Below are 17,610 nucleotides of genomic sequence, written 5' to 3' on the forward strand. Positions count from 1 at the left end.
CCTAAATAGTTGTTCACCGTTAAATAAAGGGATGAACGAATGTGTGACTCGCTCGATTCCACAGGAGCATTGTCAGTAACAAGATTCTCACTGCTTCGCAAGTTGCCCTTGTCCCTGGAGGGAACCTGCTGGAAGTGGAGGGCCCCAGACAGGCGGGGTGCCGTGCCCCCAAGCCTCCTGCCACTGCCCATCAGGGAGACCATGGACCTTCTACACACTGGGCTGCAACCAGGAGCTGGGGAGTCCCCAGGGCTGAACCCTCCCTGAGCCTGGGCTCATCCCCCTCCACCACCCCTCCCTGAGGCCTGGACATTCTCAGCACCATTTCTTGGAAGGAGACAATGGCTAATGATTCGAAGTTCTGGAATTCAGTACAGGAAGTGGTCATTTAGACAAGGGGAAAGGATGCTGATGAAGAGACAAGAATTCCGGGTTCTGGCCTCCACAGGCGGGGACGGGGGTCAGGCGGGCCCAGGGTCAGTGGCAGCTCGGATGTCTGGAAGCTGTCCGGTTTCTGGCAGGTCACTCACTCCCCTCACGGAGCCCCGGCTTTCTCCTTTTAAGAAGGGATGATAACATCTGCCTCGGCGGATCCCCCTCCGGGTCCTGTGAAGAACCAGGAGCGCAGAGGTCCCGCTGGCACACGAGGACGCTGGCTGAGGGAACAGTGGCTGCTCAGAGCCCCACTCCGTGCCCCTCACACTCAGTGCACCGCCCTGCCCCCACGGTCCAGCAACTACAGGGTTAACACCTAGCCCAACAGTGGGTCTCCAGGACCCTGATGACCCTTCTGATTGGTTGGTACCCGTGTTGACCTACTGGCCATGCCAAAATGCTTTGTAAACTGTCTGAGCCAGTTGAATCCCCAGACCCACACCTTCAGCTCAGATCCCGCCTCCTGATCACAGGTACTCAGCCCCGCCCCCGGGCTCCACCTGGATGTCTCATAGGCACGGCATGCTGTCCACTCCCAAACTGAACTGAGTCCTGCTAAACCCATCTGAGAAATTGGCTCCATCCCTGCCCAGCTGCTCCAAGTAGCATCCATACCCAGTGTGGCCCCTGTCTGGCAATTCTGTTTCCTCTAAGTCCTCTGGATCCGTCCCTCCTTCCTATCTCCACTCACCTGTGCCCCATCACTCCTCTGCTAAGTCAGGCCAACCTTTCCAGTGGCTTCTGGGCTCCAGTCTCTCCCTCTATTTCATTCTTGCACTGTGGCTGCCTCCCACCAGCAGGGTCTCTCTTTGACCCCTCAGTGAGAGGGCAACCAGCAGGGACAGCCCTCAGCAATGGCTGTCAGTTTAGAGTTCCTGGGCAAGGAGTTTCTCAGATAATTTGTTGGCAAAAGTTTATTGAGGGCTGATCTCAAGAACAATATCTGTTGGGCAGTGGGACCACTGGGGCTGTGATGCAGACCCCACAAAGGCCTCAGGCCACCCCTTGGGAAGCTCTGGAGTTGCAATGACTTCTCATAGTTGCCCCAAGTTGGAGCAAGGGGGCTGGGCCTTTATTCCACCCTGTGGACCAATGACTGGATGCCAGCTTGTCAGGGAAGGGGAGTGACATTACATGAGGAGTGACTCTTCAGCCTGAGGCATGGGAAGGAACGGAGTTCTGTCGGCAAGCTGGCGGCCAAGGAGGGACGAATGCTCCAGTCGGAGGTGGGAGACAAGGGCCGCTGGGCAGTGGACCGCAGGGCCCCCTGGGTCAAGCACATCCTCAGGAATGTTTGTTTCATGATGAAAAGATACATTGACATTGCCTTCAAGATACATTCGGATGTCTTATTTAGTACACGAGGCTTTTCACGATCTGCCCCCGACACCCTCTCCCCTCCACGTGCATCTCTCACCCCTCCCCACTTGCTTCTAGCTTACCAACCACACTGTGCTTCTTGCAGCTTCCCAGGCTCAGCATGCTATTCACACCTCTATGCCTTTGCACATGTTATTGCATCTGTCTGGAGTGCCTTTAAATGGAGGGGAAAAAAATCCTATTTTCTTCTTCCAGCCCATTCCTGCTCATCTATGAAATGGACTCAACTCTGCCTCTCCTGGGAAAGCTTCTACTGATTCCTTTAAGCAGGTGCTCCCACACGACCAGGGTGCAGTTGTTGGGTGCCCATCTGCATGAGACCTTCATCCAGGCTCAGATCCACTGAGCCTGGATGAAGGCTGCAAGGGGCTGGTGCCACGAGGAGCCTCAGTTACTCAGGACGCATTCGTGGAACTGGAGCAGGAGGTCTCGGGAAACGTGGGAGGCAGGGAGAAGAAACCAGCAGTGCGAAGCCGGGAACCAGGAGAGTGCCCCCGCACCAGGAGAGGGCTGGCAGCACCCCACACTGTCCGCCTGACTGTGGGCAGCGTGCTTCTCCCCCCACCACCCCCTTCCTCGTGATCATCAAGGCCACAGTGTCCACTACAACCACGCCCTGGGCCAGGTGCTGTTAGACACACTTCCCTTTAAATCCTATTTTATCCTCACTATCGGTAGCCCCCAGTAGTGAGTACTATTATTACCAACAGTTTACAGATATGAAAACCGAAGTTCAAAAAGTTAGGAGCTCCGACCAAGGCCGCACTGCTGGACACTGGACCGTGTGACATAAGGACGCTATTCTCCACACCAGCAGGCAGCTGGGACACGCTGACCTCATCCCTTCCCGCTCCCCCCTCCCATCACTGACTGAGGAACTCCCTCCCTAAGTGAAAGAACGTCCCACTGGGATGTAGGGTGGGCCCAGCTGCTGTCCCCAGAGACTTGGGCGGGGCTTTGGGAAGGGGTGAGGAGGACATTCAGAATCACGTCTGCCCTTCCAGTTCAGACCCAAACCATGTTTGACTCAGCTGCAGTTATGAGTGTTGTTTGGAGAGATCGTCCCTCCTCCCTGCAGGGGAAGAGCCCCATCCCAGAGCTGGCCTCGGCTACAGCCTGGACTTGGGCTCCCAGATCAGGGCCCTGCCACTGCCAGGCTGCTGTAGCAGAGGCCGTCTTGAAGGGGAAACCTGAGGATGCTGGGAAAGTCCCTCCTCACCCACACAGAGGGCTGCGGACAGTGCCTGAGGGCCCCCTGCATGAGGAGCAACCAGACCCTCGCTCAGGTCTGAAGTCTCCGCCCTGGCTGGGAGCCCCCTGCCTTGGCTCCCTCACCTTAAGAAATGCACAAGCAGCCAGGGGCTGGTTCTAGGGACTTGGGGAGGGAGCAGACACCAAATCAGGACATGACAGGGACAGATGGACACACAAGAGGCAGCATAGCTGAGAGAGAGGCTTTTAGCTGGACTGGTTTTAAATTGGGTGCCAAATGTGTCCACCATGGCAACTTTGGGAGGGCACCTTCCTGCACCGAGCCTCAGTGTTTTCATCTCGAAACAGGTCCAGAGTTACCGTCTGGCAGGGCCGTCATGGGGACTCAACAAGATAGACATTGAGGGTATTTGACAACTCGACGGGGCCCAGTGCCCAGAAGGGGATGTGGATGGCAGCTGAGACTACTAGTCATTCTAGTGGACTTGTCACATGGCTCCAGTCCTTGCTGGACAACATAGACATTTCTTGGCCTGGCACTTAAGACACCCATCCTGTAGGCATCCAAAAAAAAACCCCTATAACACTAACTCGAAAGAATATATGCACCCCTATGTTCACTGCACCATTATTCACAATAGCCAAGGTACGGAAGCAACCCAACTGCCCATCAATAGATGAGCAGATCTAAAAGCTGTGGTACATATATACAGAGAAATATTACTCAGCCATAAAAAAGGATGCAATCTTACCATTTGTGACAGCATGGATGGACCTAGAAGGTATTATGCAGCGTGAAATAAGTCAGTCAGAGAAAGACAATATGATTTTACTTATATGTGGAATCTAAAGAACAAAACAAACAAACAAAAAAAACAGAAACAGACTCTTAGATACAGTGAACAGACTGACGGTTGCCAGAGGGTAGGGGGCTTGGGGGCCTGGGTGAGAAACGTAAGAGACTAAGAAATACCGACTGGGAGCTGCAGGACAGGCACGGGGACATCAGGCACACCACAGGGAACACAGTCAGTGAGTAACTGTGTCTGCTGCCAGTGGGTGCTGGAAGTTTGGGGGGACACTCTGTAAAGTATATGATTGTCAAACCACTATGCTGTGCACTGAAACTAAAACAAAATAATACAAAATATAAACGGTAATTGAGAAACACAATGTAAAAAGGTTGCTAATATAAAAAAAAGACTCGTGCCCTGCCTCTTCAGTTCCCTCACTCACGCTTTGCTCTAGCAGTTCCAGCTTTCTCTCTCATACCCTAAGTTTTACTGAAATTATATGTTTACTGTGTGTTCACTGGTCTTTTCCCCAGCTTGACATGGTTCTTTAGGGGGAACCTAACTATTTCTAGTTCCTCTGTGTCCTTGGAGGCCAGCACAAGGTGTGGCCAGGGCGCCCAGTGCCCAGGGTTTATTGAATCACACGGAGTTCTGTGGTTTCTGAAGGCAGAATGGCCCCCAGTGGTCTTCGATTCAGGGAGGCAGGTGCAGCGTGAGGAAGGCGTATCTGCTGGAACTGTCCGCAGGGAGGAGGAAGATGCAGCTGGTTTCCTGGCAGCATCCAAGCAGACCCCGGGTGGGTATTTGGCAGGCATGTGATCACCAAGGGCCCAACGGGACCCACAGGCCTGGGGAGACATGTCCGAGTTGGAAAGCTGTTCAGAGACCCTCAAGTCCAACTCCCTCACATACAGACGGGGTGATGAAGGCGCAAGAGGGGAACAGACTTGCCCAAGGTGAGCCAAGGCCAAATCCAGGATGAGGAGCAGGTCTCCGGGCTCTGCAGAAGGAGGACAGGTACTGTTTTATACGTTTTACAAAAAAGAAGTCTGAGGCCCAGAAGGAGGCAGAAACTCTCTGAAAAGGTCTCCAAGAGAGTCTGTGACAGATCACAATCCATCTCTGGCTCCAAGGCTTCTGCACGGCTGCCAGGGCTGAAAGGTTCCTGGCTGGCAGAGTGAGAGTCAGAAGCCTGGTCCCCACCCCTGTCGGGGGGTGGGGCTGGAATGAGTCACTTCCTGGGGCCACTGCTCCGCAACTCCAGCTGGAAAAGCCACCTCACATTCCCTTGGCTCCGCTGACCAAAACACCAAAATTCTGTCAGGGCAGTCCTTGGCCGCAACCCTTTCTCTCTCAGGGGGAAAGAGAGAGGAAGGGAAGGGAAGGGGAGAGGATAGAATGGGTAGGGAGGGGAGGAGAGGGGAGGAGAGAAGGCTCTCCAGCTGTGAGGGGAGGCTGCACCAACCTGGGAAAGTCAAGCAGCAGGGAGGAAGCATCTGCAACCAGGGGCCACAGCTGCAGCCCCTGGGCAGCTCCACCTCTCAGCCTTTGAGAACCAGGAGAAGGAGCAGCTCAGATTTGCAAAGGCCTCAGCTGTGCTCCCCTCAGACCCCTGCTTGACCCTCAGGTGCCCCCTCCCCACCCCACCCCCAGAATCCATCGTCTCAGCTGCCGTCCTGCCTCTAAAGCATCAGACGCGTCTAATTCAGCATGATCTCTCTTGCCTTTGTGCCTCTGCACGTGTGGATCGTTGTCTGGGACAGTGTTTCCTCCCTCGCCCCTCTAACTCCTACTCAGCCTTTACTTCCTCCTCTGAGGCTCCTTTGAGAGGACTTCTAGACCCTTCCACTGGGCACCTCCACTTCCCTGAATGGATCACATGCTGCCCGCCCTGGCTTCCCCCATCCTAGGCACCTCCTTCCCTCGGCCACAGCGCGGGTCACACCAGTGATCACTGTCTGGGTCTGGGTCTGCCTTAGTCACCAGACTGGAAGCCTCTAGAAAACAGGATTAGCCTTGGACTTAGGCAACAGCCCCCAGTGCAGCAAAGGGCTGACCGCAAAGAATGAACTAGTTCATTCATTCATTCATTTATTCATTCACTCACTAAACAAACAATGACCAGACACCAACTAAAAGCCAGATGTTGTTCTAGGTGCAAGAGATGGAGCAGTAATGCAGACAAGTCCCCGTTGCATGACCATCAATCACTCTGTGTGTAGTGGGGGGCGGGAAGTGCAGGGACAGTGACAATAAAGTAATCCAAATTAGTTTGGATGATGAGAGATGCTATGGAAAAAGGAAAACAGTGTTTATTGACCAGAAACTACAAATATGGAGGCAGGGGTTTCAGACAGGTTCAGTGGGCAGAGGGTGGGGGGAGGGGCAGGGCACGGTAAATTCCAGACCTACCTGCAGGCCCACCCCCACCTCCCCCACCCCCACCCCCCATTCCCCCATAGGTCTCTCTGTTCCCTTCCCTCTCAGGGGCTGCCAGGTGCTGGGGTAGAAGGCAGGTGAGAAGGAAGCCTTGTTCCACCACCACCACCCACCCCCGGAAGTGCCAGACATCTCTCCCACCCAGACACACTGCCCGGCTCTCCAGGAATTCGATTCAGCAACAGCTACTGAACAGTTAATTATGCAACAGCCACAATAACTGTCAATTATTGCAGGCCTGGGAATTTCAGGGGCAGAGGTGGCCTCCCTCTCTCACAGAGCCGGTCCACAGCCTGGCCAGGTGGGGAAATGCCCAGGGTCCCACAGCTGATCCCTGGTCCAGCTGGGATTTGAGCCTAGGCCTGGTGACTCCTGGGTCCATGCGCTTCCCACCAGACCCCACAGCCCCCTGAAGCCGTAGAGGGTAGGCAAGTCGTCCCAATGGTGGTCAGAGCCAGAGCCTGAGCCTGGATTCCAAGGTCCTAATCCCAACACGGGTTTGCTGAGTCAGAAGAAGCGCCTTAACTTCTCTGGGCCTCAGTTTCTCTTTGTGTCAAGAGGAGCCCATTAGCCCAGTCCACCTGAAAAGGTTGCTGTGAGGATCAGATGAGATACAGCATATAAGTTATTTGGAAAATACCATCATGACAAGCCGTCAGCCCCTCTATGCCACCCTCCCTACCCCTCCAGCTCCGCCCTGGTGTCGGGCCTAAGTCAAGCGGGCCGAACACTCACGGCAGGTGCCGAACAGGAGCACGCTGCTGACTCAACCCCTATGAACCCTGCTTACCTCACAGCCTGGCAGACAGAAAGCCAGCATCAAGGCCAGGAATGGCACTGAGGACTGGATTGCCATTTGGATAAAGGTGAGGGCTGGGTCAAGGGTTAGAAGTCCTGCAGGTTTGTGCTAAGGCAGAATGACTCAGTGATATCTCCGCTTCCCTGCCGCCCTTTCCACGCCTAGATGGGGAGGAACTACTATGGGCTGGCGTTTGCTCAGGCATTATCTCATTTAATCTACTGTGCAAATCACAGAAATGTTAACTAACCAGCTTGCTATTGCACACTGAGTGCATTAGCCTGCCCAGGCTGCCATAACAGAATTCCACAGAGTGGGTGGCTCAACTGACAGAAATGCATCTGCTCACAGTTCTGCAGGCTGGGAGTCTGAGATTAAGGTGTGGCAGTGTTGGTTTCTGCCTAGGGCCTCTCTACTGGGCTTGCAGATGGCCGTCGTCCTGTTCACATGGCACTCTCCCTGTATCTGCGTGCAAACCCCCTCTTCTGGAAGGGCACCAGTCATATTACACTCGGGACCACACATGACCTCATCTTAACCTTAAGATGACCTTAACTTAATTACCTTTCTAAAGACCCCATCTCCAAACATAGTCACATTCCGAGGTCCCGAGGGTCAGGGCTCAAAGATGTAGATTTAGGGGAGATTCAATTCAGCCCGTAACAAGGAGTAAGTGACAGAGCCAGACTTTGAAATTGGGTCTTTCTCGCTTAAAAATCTACCCTTTTCCTACCATAACATATCATCTCTCCCCTTCTCCCTGAACCAAACCTTTCTCTTTGGCCTGCATGAGGGGAGCTAACGTGTTCTGAGCACCTACTGCATACACGGTGCTTTGCCGTCACTATTTCATTTAATGTGACAACCCTGTGAAGCGGACCCCTTGAAGAAACTGGAGGAAAGTGGCCCCCTTGAGGAAAGTGGCCGGAGGACACACCGGACGTTAGCGGCCCAGGCAGGGTGTGTGCTGGCGTGCCTGGCCCTCTCTTCCTGCCACACTGCTTCCCCTCCTGGGTTGATACTCACCTCACTTGACCATGGTACGGCCGCATGGCAGTACGGCAGCATGGCCAAATGGACGCTGGCACTCCCAACTGGGACACAGGGCTGCTAGGCATTGACCACTGAATTGCTGGAGTACCTGGGCAGAATGGGGAGCACCAGGGGAAACTGAGGGAAATCTAGTTACCAACTGATCTAGAAGCAGAACAATCTTCTTACAACCAGTAAAGCAGCCCTGATACATAGAGACTGAACACCGGTCCTCCTCACCTCCCTCAGCCATTCCTTTGGGGGTTAGGACCATGGCTAAAGGCCAGAATTAGCTGATGGAGGTGGAAACACTGCCAGGAGCTCCTTCTGATCTAGAAGGTGCTTGATGAGAAGGTGTTTCCTTCCCTTGAAAAGAGAAGCCCTGTCTAAGGAATACAAACTCGGAGCAGAGGGAGCAGGGCTGGAAGGCGCCTGGGAAGTAGTACCGCCCCAACCCCTTATTATACAGGTAGCGGGACTGGAGCCCAGGGGCAAGAATATGCTCAAGTTCGTACAGTGAGCGAGACCAGAGCCAGGGTCACTACATCTCCCCAAGTGCTGAGACTCCGCCAGAACCAGCCTCCCATGCCCGCTCATTGCCTCACCCCATGGGGGCGGGCTACAGGTGAGCGCGAAACAACTGTTGGTCTCCTGGCTTCCCCTAGAGATACGAAGCCAAGAACAGGTCACCGGAGTTCCCTGGACTGCCTTCCCCTGACCTGAGCTGAGCTAGGCTGAATGGGGCTGGAAGCCATTCCCGGAGACGCCTCAGCCCCCTGCCTGTCCAGGGCCAGGTCAGCTGAGCATGCTGTCGACCACAGGGTCTGGAAGCGCCTCTATCCGTGACTGAGAGGGCAGGGGCCTCATAGCACAATTGGAACTCCTTCCACCCTGAGTCCCATGTAAGTGAAGCTGTTAAGAGCACAGACTCACTAAAACCAGAGGACCTGGGTTCAAGCCTTAGCTCCATCACTGACAAATTCCATGAAATCCAGTCAGTGACTTAGTAGCTCTATGCCTCAGTTTCCCTCTCTGTAAAATATGAATGACAACAGTAGTGCCTTTCACATGTAGAGTTGTGAGGATCAGATGAGATAAGACAAGAACTGCAGCTTGCCCCCTGTAAGTTTCAGGGACGTTAACTTCAAGTGTTATTTACTGGGGCCATTGTCACAGGTGCCAACAGCACAACAACTGATCTCAAGTCCCAGCTCTGCCTCTGCCTCTTTCTCACTGCGTGGCCTTGGACAACCACTGCCTCACTGAGCCCCCATCTCCAAAACGAGGGTGTGAGCCCTGCCCACCAGGGTCACTGTGAGCTCCAGAGGTGACGACAGCCTGAGCCCCAGGAAAGGCTCTGCAAATGTCTAGTTCCTGTGTCCAGCACAGAAACTAAAAGAAAAGCAGGTTGACAGACAAGTCAACCTGCTTTTTTCTTCCTTTTGGGACAGGTCCTCCCTGCAACTCCAAATAGTAGATCAAAGAACCAGCGGGGGTGGAGGGAGCCCTGCCTCAGCCACAGGCAGTTCACTGACCCTGGCGGCTCAGCATGTACTGAACCCTCCCTCCTTTATGTAACTGTTCCCAGGACATCTGTTCTGATTAGGTCAAAGCCATAGCTGATCAACTTTCTTCACCTATCTGGCAGGGCACCTGGGTTATGTCATGCACTGGCCTTGGGCACACACCCTCGTGCAACCGCACACTGGGTCCTGTTCTGCTCTTTCCCTCCTCTGCCTCCTTCCCTCACCTCCCTTTTCCTGCACCTCTTACTCGATACTTCCTGCCTGCCTCCTAAACCGAGACCATCCTACCTCCTCCCCTCAGACCCTGGTTTTGAAGACAGATCTTGACCTCCCAGCTCCTAGGCCTTTAACTGAAGACACTCATGATTTCAATCTTTGGGGACAGGAGAGCAGCTTTAACAAAGAGAGAACACAGCCAGAGCAAGGGTTGCAGGTGTGTCCAACCTTTTGGTGTCTCTGGGCCACACTGGAAGAAGAGCTGTCTTGGGCCACACATTAATCACACAATCACTGATGAAAACTGATGAGCAAAAAAAAATTTACGATTTTGTGTGGGGCCCATTCACAGCCATCCTGGACCACAGGCTGGACACCCCTGGAGGACAGAAAGCCGTGAAGTGTCTGGGGCCCTGCCACCTCATGGGGGTGATCATTCGCTATGTATGGAGGTGGGCAGATGTATGATGGGAAGTGAGGGTGGACAGGCAGGCGGGACCTCACCTGACGGTCCCTCAGGAACACGGGAGGTTGAGACTGACAGAGGCAATGCGGCAGAGCCCCAGTGGTCAGCATGCTCCCTGGGCCCACAGCCACTTCTCGGGTCCAGGGAGGCCCACCCCGGGGTGTGACATGGGGGATCTCTCAGCAGGTGAGCTAAACGTAAACCAGCTCGGAGTGAAGCTCTGAGCATGGAGGGGCGCAGCCGCGTGCTCACAGGCTCGCAGATCCAACAGCCTGAGGTTTCAATCCCTGTTTGGCCACTAGTAAGCCACACAACCACTTCCCCTCTCTGAGCCTCAGTTTCCCCAGCTGCAAAAGCAGACTAATAATTGCAGGTACTTCATTGTGAGCACTCACATAGGGATGGCAGCGATTACATTTAGCACAGTGCCTGGCACACAGCAAGAGCTCAATAAACATTAGTCTCTCCCCCTGCCATCCACTCCATGACCCTCTGGTTTCAGCTCCAAGGGCAGCCGAGTGACCTGAGTCAGCCCACAATGGGACTTTCCTGAACAGCACTTCTGAAATGTTTGTTGTAAGAGATTATTATTACTGATAGTAGTAAATATTTACTGAGCAATTATGTGTCCAGAATCATATGAACCACTTTACATAAATGATTCCATTGAATCCTTTCCACCACCTTCCAAGGTAATACTTTTCTTTATTTTACAGAAAATGGAGTCTTTAAGGAGCTTAAAGGAAGTGGCAGAACCAAAAGTCAACCCCAGCTCTGCGGGGTCTAAGTGTTGAGCATTTCCCCACTTTTTCTTGCTGTTCCCGCCATGTTTTTTAGCTTGTCTGTTTTCCCAGTAGCCTCCCTGCTCCATTCACTTCCCAGAGCCTGAGGCCATGAGTGCCCAAGGGAGGCAGCATGATGCAGCAGAAAGAGCATGGGCCTCAGAACCAGAGGCTCAGGTTCAAGTTCTGGCTCTTCCACTTGTGAGCTGAGTGACTATGAACAAGTTGTTTTACCTCCCTGAACCTGGGTTTCCTCATCTAGACAACAGAGGTAAGATGAAGTGATGGATGTATGCACTCAGCTCAGAGTCTGAACTAAATGCTTTTTCCTTCTCTGCCTCTCACACAGGGGTGTGAGATCCATTTTGTGTACATGACCTTGCTGTGGTCAGTAAAGTAAGTAGCCAGAGCTCTCTGGCTGGTAGACCCAAAATGCAATGGTCTGGCACCATTTGAAGAATGGGCCCTGAAAACCACCGTCTTCAGAAATTTCAAGCATTGCTCCTGTTGTTCCAAGACCAAAGTAATACCTCCGGACAGTCTAGAACTAAATAGAACTAAAGAGGTTGGGAATTTAAGAAGACTGACTTGGAGCCCAAAGGAGTAGATTCTAGCTGGAGCTCTGCCCCAACATGCTGTGCAACTCTAAACAAGCCCCTGCCCTCTCTGAGCCTCATTTCTCCATCTGTAGAATCCAGGCTTCTATGGTGGTTCAGCCTGTGCTGACTGCAGAGAGTCCCTCCTGAAGGGTGCCTGTCCTGGCCCCTAAACTCTGATCCTGGCCTGGACACAGCTCTGTCCTCTGGGACCCTGGGAAAATAGGCCCCAGTACACAGTCAGGATGGGTAAAATAACCAACCACGGTCTCCCAATCAGAGAACTAGGACAGTTGTTTATTACAAAGAGACTCACTCGGGTCAGGTACCCACCTTCCCTATCAGATGAGATCGGGCACATTCAGGGTGATATGGCCATAGACCCACCTTCCCTATCGAAGAGAGAGAAAGGTGTTCATGTTCACAGAGAGACTCCACAGTCTCATTGCTTACAAGCCCCAAACTGAGCAGGAAAGGCCTCTTACCAGCACTTTATAAAAAATCAAATGGAAATTCAGAAAAGGGGCTTCATCAACTTGCTTGAGCTCCCAGCTAAAAAGCGGTGGAACAGAAATTTTCTCTGGCCCCAGGGTCTACATTCTACAAATCCAATCACTGTATTTCCATGACTCCAACCTCGTGTGAGTCTGATTGTAATAGTTGATATTCCAAACATCTGGTTACTGTCCCCTCCTGACACCATGGCAGCTCTATTATGCCTCCAACATTCATTAAGTCCAAATGCCCATTCTTCTGCAAATACTCCCTGAGTGCCTAGTACGTGCTAGGTCCTGACTTGACGTTGGGGACACAACAACGAGCTCAGTGGGGTCCCTAGACTCCAGAGGCTGACATGAGAGATGGCAGCTAAAGATGCAGATACATATTATTCAGCATGGCGACCCACTCAAGGCATGGGCCAGGTGGGGTGAGCAGCCCCAGGAACGGATTGCAGAGTGAGAGGGGTTGAGGGTACAGTGCAGAGCCTGGGGAGCAGTCTCGCATGGGCTGGGCACCAAGGAGGAGTCAACGAAGGTGACCAAGAAGGAGCAGCCATGATGTGGGAGGAAATGAGGAAGGAAAGCAAGAGAAAGCGTTGGCTGTGACAGCGCCACACGGTGAGAGCTGGTGAACCACCGTCGGCAGCCGACCTATAGCAACAAAGGCCGCTTTACGTTTTCCAGAGGGTGAGTGGAGAGTGGGAACCATGAATCTAGGCTGTCGCTTAAGAAGTCTGACTGATATGAAGCAGGGAACTCAGTAAATATTTCTGAGTGACTGTAACAGAGAAGGGGCTGGGGAGCAGGGCAGCAGTGAGCACAGAGGCCCTGGGCCAGGGCAGGTCTTCTTTTGTTCTTTTGGCTTGTTTTGTCTGAACGTGGGTGATACTGCACCAGAGGCTCTCAAACTTCCCACTATAACCTGCTAGTGGGATGTAAAATCAATGTTCAGGGATGTGACCACTACTGTTCTTCCTAAAGGAATACAGTAAGATCGAAAAGAAAGCAGCAGAGCGTGCTGCCTGTGGTCAGCGTGAGTATTGGCCTGTCGAACTTTTATTTCAGCTTTCTGTGTATGTACATGCAGGTTGTGTGATAACATCCATTTCTTACTGTGGGCTGTCACTTAAAAAAATCTGCAAACCTCTTGATAGAACTTGTTTGCTCAAGGAGTAGGAACGATTCTAATGGCCGCAGGGTCGACTGCTGTGGAGTAGCATTCTGTAGTTCTGTTTGTCCTGGCACAGAAGGTAATAAATCTAGCACACATCCCTTTGCATGCAATAAGGTAACCACACACCCCAAGCCTGATAAGAAAGGTCCCTGAGTTCATTGGCCCTCAAGGGCTAGACCAGTCGGGAGGGCTTCTGCACCACAATGGAAATGAGACATCGTCCTGAATAGAGGGTGATGCAGTGACACTGGCTGGACAGACTTTGTCAGCTGGAAATGGCCTTGCAAGTACACTGTTATTAATAAGCCATTCTTGTCCACATCAGTTGGGGACAAAGCCAGGACTGGAATCGCATGTCCCGACTTCCAGTCAGGGGGCCTTTGCCTAAAGAGAGTGGTGGTAGGGCACAGCTTGCTTTTGTCGGGAAAACAGGACAAAGAGGAAACAGGGGAGAGTCCGAGGACTGAGAGACTACAGAGAGAGAGAGGGACAGAAGGGGGAACACGCAGACGGAGAAGGGGAGGAGTGGTGCCTGTGGGGGAGGGGCTGAAGGCTAGAGAGTTGTGGGCCTTAGGAAGGAGACTGACAGGCTAACCAGAGAGGGAAAAGGCCTCCCAGAGCCATCCTCCTCCCTGGGCACCCTTCTCTGGGGCTCTCTCTCTCTCTCTCTCTCTCTGATGAACATCTGACAACGCAGAGACCATCCGCTCATGACAGAGTGCCCTCACTGTACCACAGCAGCACAAAGGAAGGACCTCCAGTGGTAGAGTTAAGGGTTGGGAAGTTTGGTGGGGGCGGCTTCTTGGAAGAGGGTATACTGAGCTGAATTTTTAATAGTAAGTAAGAGGTGGGGTGGGGCAAGGGACACTTCGTGGAACAGCAAGAGCAAAGACAGGGAGGAAGCAAACTGCCAGAAGCTGAGGGGAAGCCCCGCCAGCTAGGAGCACGGGCTCGCCAAGTGTCAGCAAGAGGCAGAGCTGGAGAGGGGCTGCATGGAGGCACAAACCAAGTGCTCCCAGGCTCAAAGGAAGAGAAAGTGTGGCAAATGGAAGTGGCTTTGAGGAGGAGGCAGCCTGCTTGGAAGGCAGCGAGGACTGCAGCTGGTAGACTGGGCTGAGAAAGTCATTCCAGGCAGGGGAAAAAGCATGGAGGTGGGGAGTGGGAGAGAAATATTTAGGGAAGCATTTGATTGGGCAGGAGAGGAGGGGTGTTCATCGTGCAGCGTCTGCCGAGACACCAGCAAAGCCCGTGCACAGAACTCCACGCCCTGCTGAGGAATGGCTGGAGTTATCGCAGAGTGCGTTTTAAGTTCTAGCTGTGTGACCCTAGACGAGTCACTTCTGATATGGGACAAGGTATCTGGTTAACAGGCCCCTATAGGGTAGTTAATGCCACCCTAGTCACCACACTTAATTCAAACTAGGCTAAGACAACATCCTCAGTTTTCCTTCCCTGAAGGAGGTTTTTCTCTCTGAATCTGTTGGGCAAGAAAGGGGAGAGGGTCAAAGGTTCTTTCTTTAAAAAAATTGTTTTATTATGTTTATTGACTTTAGAGAAAAGAGGAAGGGAGGGAAGGAGGGAGGGAGGGAGAGGGAGAGAGAGAGAGAGAGAGAGAGAGAGAGAGAGAGAGAGAGAGAGAGAGAGAGAGAGAAACACTGATTGGTTGCCTCCCAAATGCGCTGCAGGGTTGGGGGTGGGAGGGAAATGAACCCGCAACCTAGGCATATGTCCTGACTAGGAATCGCACCCCCAACCACTTAGTGTATTGGAGGATGCTCCAACCAACTGAGCCACACCAGCCAAGGCTACTTTGAGTCTTTTGTTTCTTAATAGCCAGCTTAAAATCAATATCTCAAAAGGCAAAACGTGTGGTCCCCTTCAAGGCGAGTTTGAATGTTGGCACTGAAAAGTTTTACAGGTGTCATGGTCCATCCTGCAGACTTGCAGTTTAGAAAGGCCTCCCCCACCCCACCCCCTTCAGTATGACAGCAGACAGGAGGGGGAGCCTAGAGGCAGAGAGACCGTGGAGTGAGGTTCAGGGCAGTGGACAGGTAGGGCTGATGGAGATTCCCCACCAGAAGCCCCCGGAGGTCACCTCCTGGCTGGGGAAGATTAGGGTTATGATGAAAGTAGAAGTATTCAGAAACTGCCGCCAGCCAGCCACCAGCCTCGGTGTTGTTTGTCATGCTTATAGTGACTGAGAGGCCCTTTGGAGGGGCTTAGAGCCTCTAGCCCAGCTGGCTCCACTCTGCATACAAAGGGCAGTGGGAGATAGCATCCCTGAGTTCCCCAGGAACGGAGTATTCGTCTCCAGTTCTCAGGTGCGGAAGTGAGCCTCACTCCACAACACACATGGAAGGAGAAGGTTAGAAGTCCCTAGGCCAGGGTCAAGGGATAGGGGGGATTTCTTTGAAAGAAAGTCCCAACCCCACAGGAAGTGGGGGAGGCTGACCACAGATGGGCTAGTGGGGCCAGAGTCCCTGTGTCCTCCCTCCCAAGCCTGCTGGGCTTTCCACACTCTACCCCACCGCTGACAGGAGACATCCCAGGACAATCACCGCACAACAACACACAGCAGTCCTTCCAGAGAGCCAGACTAACGCTTTACCTCACTACCTGGTTTCACTCCGCACAACAGAGACCTTAGGTAAATTCCTCAATTTTCCCCAGAGCTGGAAAGTGGCAGGACTGGAGACTGACCCTTGTACACCAAGCTTGGGGTCCTCACCAAATGCTAGTTTTTGCTTTTTCCAGTCTCTCTCCCCTCCAGCGCCAGGAGGGCTCTGGCTCCTTCCGAGGGCCTTGGGATGCACTGAGAACCCTAAGTGGGTGCAGAGATGACTTTCAGCAGCCCACTTATTCAGCTTGATTGTGAGAGGTGAGAGGATGCGAAGGAGTCTGTGGTACAATTCCAAAGACTGATGAGAAGTCTGAGCGGGTGGCCGCACTGGCCTCACACTCCTGGAAGCTGGGGGAGAAGGATGGGCACAGAGGAGAGAGGGAGCTCTCCCTGCACCACACTGATCAGGTCAGGCTCCCAGCCTTCCCCCTGCACGTCCCTCCTGGCAGGTCCACGAGGTCCAAGGGTCTGGGCCCAGGCGAGTGAAGACCTCACGCCACCACTACACGGAGACTTTTGAGTGCAGAGGGAAGACTTGCAAGAACACTTTGTTCTGTGGGCAGCAGCTTTGCTTTTGCTGCCCTGAGGCCGGGGGTAGTGGCCTCTACAGGCCTTCCCTATCTCCCTACTTGCCTCCCTCCTTCCCCAGGCAGACAGGCAGACACACACAAGTCTAAACATTTTTAATTTTTAAAAAAATAAGGAAAGTGATAAAAAGACTGGGTGTGCAAGCCTGGGCTACTGCAAGGGGAACACTGCCCAATCTTTGCACAGCAGGAAAGCTCCTGAGAGGTCCAGGTTTGGAAACTAAAGCCCCCCTCAACAATGCCCCACACCCCATGCCTCTGGGGTGCATTAGAACTCCCCCTCCTCCTCCAGTCTGTAAACTGGGAGACTCAGACCTCCCCCATCCACCTGTGGGGAATGCACCCATCAGGCAATTTTTAAAAGTTTTTTGGATGTCTTTCTGCCTTTTTTACTACAGACAGGGGTTGGGGGGTGGGCTGCAGAGGCAAGAATAGACCTACATCGCTGCCTAGTCACACATGCAGTTTCCCTTCTTAGAATTCCAGAAACCAGAAGTTCCATGGTTCCCTCCAGGAAAAAAAAAAAAAAAGTCTGATGCTTTCTTCTCTCCTGCCAGGCTTTCTGCCTCATCTCGAATCTCCTTTCTCTGCAGGTTCGTCTTTCAGCCTGTCTCTCTCCGCTTCAGATTCTTGGTCTGCCTCTCGCTAACGTCTCCGGACCCCTTTCACCCGAAGGAGAAAAAAAAAAAAAAAGATACCAACGGGAGAAGAGGAAGCCTCGCCCACCCAATCTCTTTCTTACCAACTCCCTCCACCAATCCTCCTCCCACCCTACCCCCACACACAAACTCCAGCGACCTCCAGATGTTACCGACCTAGAGGGCCATCTGCTGAGACTTCTCAGGCACTTCGGAGAGGGGGCAGGGATCCGGGTTCCTGGAAGCTGGGAGCAAGACCGACTGGATTGGGCGGGAGCAGCGTACGCACTTTTGAGACGCTCCCTAGGGTGGAACCCGGGCTCGGCGCGGGCTCTGCGGGCGGGCGCGGGCTGGGAGCGGAGAGCGCTCCAGGAAAGACCCGCACTTTGGTGACACTCCCTAAGTCTCGGGGCC

General features: G+C 53.1%; 1 long non-coding RNA gene across 1 annotated transcript; it reads right to left on the reverse strand.

Moving 5' to 3' along the window:
- Positions 1 to 3,835: 3,835 nt before the first annotated feature.
- On the reverse strand, positions 3,836 to 17,468 carry LOC123805544. The gene is made up of 2 exons (XR_006783318.1): positions 17,374 to 17,468; positions 3,836 to 4,821 (listed from the first exon to the last, which is right to left on the reverse strand). It is a non-coding gene; the product is annotated as an uncharacterized LOC123805544 (long non-coding RNA).
- Between the last annotated feature and the right edge of the window lie 142 nt (positions 17,469 to 17,610).

This window comes from Phyllostomus hastatus, unplaced genomic scaffold (assembly GCF_019186645.2).
Source record: "Phyllostomus hastatus isolate PE091 unplaced genomic scaffold, TTU_PhHast_1.1 phas_scaffold_317, whole genome shotgun sequence".
Lineage (NCBI taxonomy): Eukaryota > Metazoa > Chordata > Mammalia > Chiroptera > Phyllostomidae > Phyllostomus > Phyllostomus hastatus.